This window comes from Nerophis ophidion, linkage group LG12, assembly GCF_033978795.1.
Source record: "Nerophis ophidion isolate RoL-2023_Sa linkage group LG12, RoL_Noph_v1.0, whole genome shotgun sequence".
Classification (NCBI taxonomy): Eukaryota; Metazoa; Chordata; class Actinopteri; order Syngnathiformes; family Syngnathidae; genus Nerophis; species Nerophis ophidion.
This window is the reverse complement of record NC_084622.1, coordinates 23723544-23725752: the sequence shown is the minus strand read 5'-3', so window position 1 is coordinate 23725752 and position 2209 is coordinate 23723544. Positions and strand designations below refer to the sequence as shown.

Below are 2209 nucleotides of genomic sequence, written 5' to 3'. Positions count from 1 at the left end.
CCCGATTGTAGCTGAGATAGGCATCAGCGACCCCTAAGGGGAATATGCGGTAGAAAATGGATGGATAGAACTTCAGAAAAGCCTCTGATACCATGTGGTTCTACAGCACAGTAAACCACAATCAAAAACTTGTTAGCAAATCACGTTGTAAATAACTAGTTTTATGAAGGGGCTTCACGGTGGCAGAGGGGTTAGTGCGTCTGCCTCACAATACGAAGCTCCTGCAGTCCTGGGTTCAAATCCAGGCTGGGGATCTTTCTGTGTGGAGTTTGCATGTTCTCCCCGTGAATGCGTGGGTTCCCTCCGGGTACTCCGGCTTCCTCCCACTTCCAAAGACATGCACCTGGGGATAGGTTGATTGGCAACACTAAATTGGCCCTAGTGTGTGAATGTGAGTGTGAATGTTGTCTATCTGTGTTGGCCCTGCGATGAGGTGGCGACTTGTCCAGGGTGTACCCTGCCTTCCGCCCGATTGTAGCTGAGATAGGCGCCAGCGCCCCCCGCGACCCCGAAAGGGAATAAGCGGTAGAAAATGGATGGATGGATATTGTAAAGACGTTGGGAATAAATATTGGTAGAAAATGTTGAAATGACCATTCCCCTTGTTATAAACCAGCCCACCAGCGTCCAAAGTCTGGACCACGGGAAGTCCCAAGTTAAATAAATATATATATATATATATATATTTATATGTGCCAGCAAACTGAGGGTTCCTGGTTCGATCCTCACCTTCTACCAACCTCGTCACGTCCGTTGTGTCCTTAAGCAAAACACTTCACCCTTGCTCCTGATGGGTGCTGGTGAGCGCCTTCCATGGCAGCTCCCGCCATCAGTGTGTGAATGTGTGTGTGAATGGGTGAATGTGGAAATACTGTCAAAGCGCTTTGTACCCTGTAGGTAGAAAAGCGCTATACAAGTATAACCTATTTTCATATGTATATACAGTATATATTTATTATTTCTAATCTCTTATTTCTACTCCATTATCTACCGCTGTTACTCTCGGGGTCTCCTAGCTGCTCAGGAAAAATAATATTGTCTAAAAATGCATTTTCCCATCGATATTCTGTGGTTTATTCGTTAGGCTTTTTCATCCCTACAAGCCTGTTTCGCAAGTTTCCCTGCTCTTCGGGGGATTTTATGATATAAAGTTAAAGTACACACACACTAGGTGTTGAAATAACTCTCTGCATTTGACCCATCCCCTTGTTTCACTCCCTGGGAGATGAGGGGAGCAGTGAGCAGCAGCGGTGGCCACACTCGGGAATCATTTTGGTGATTTAACCTCCAAGCAGTGAGGTAATGGGTCTTATTTTTATAGTCTTTGGTATGACTCGGCCGGGATTTGAACTCCCGACCTACCGATCCTCAGGGTGGACACTCTAACCACAATAAAATCCACTGAAGAGCAGGAAAACGAGCGAAACAGGCTTGTAGGGAGTAAACAGCTTGTTTTTTCCCTGACCTAACGTATATCAAAGTTGATTACACTACGCTAAAAATACTTGCAATTATATTTAGCATATTTTTCCCCAGAATTTACTGTCAATACTTGGACAGAAATATGTATGCCGTAGCTTTTTATGCACTTTAATTTACGTACATACATTTACTGCAATTACATGACATTTTAAAATGAGGTAAAAAAGTGTATAAGGACACTCGGATTGGACACTTGGATATAAGGACTCAGGTTTCTCATGACATTTATTCAAATAAACAATACAGTTTATAATTTTCTAGGATAAAATAAGTCTGAACACAATAAGCATTTTCGGGACACGATTGTCCCCCCCACCCCCAACCCTTTTCAAGCCCACAGCACTAGAACTGCCTTTGTCTTTTTAGATGCTGACACGTGGGTGTCTTCATGTGACTTTGATCAGCGCCTTGAACGTCCACGTCCTCCGTGGAGAAGGCAGCTGCTGTGTTTCACACACACGAAGGAGCATTTACAAGCGGAGAGCGCAACAACCTGCAGGGGGCGCTGACATGTCCTCAAAACTCCAAAAACAGGAAAAAAAAAATAAAAAAAAGTTACGGAACAGCAACCATGACAGGTTTGTCCTATGGTTGTAGAATGAAGTGTCCCAGGTGTCCATCTATATCCCTGCAAGGTCCCAGCACCTCTTGCAGCCCATGAGCAGCACTGTCAGTACATTCCATCCCCAAAGGTGCGGCCACCACAAGCCATGATGGGGACAGACAA

The 2209-nt window shown here is 44.7% G+C and overlaps 1 protein-coding gene across 1 annotated transcript in view; it reads right to left on the bottom strand.

Annotated features, from left to right (window-relative positions):
- Positions 1 to 1689: 1689 nt before the first annotated feature.
- The window catches only part of arih1 (ariadne ubiquitin-conjugating enzyme E2 binding protein homolog 1 (Drosophila)), a 49550-nt gene continuing 49030 nt past the window's right edge, over positions 1690 to 2209 (bottom strand). The window contains exon 14 of the mRNA XM_061917112.1: positions 1690 to 2209. This exon is cut by the window's right edge and continues 940 nt beyond it. The gene's annotated coding sequence lies outside the window, so the exon portion shown is untranslated.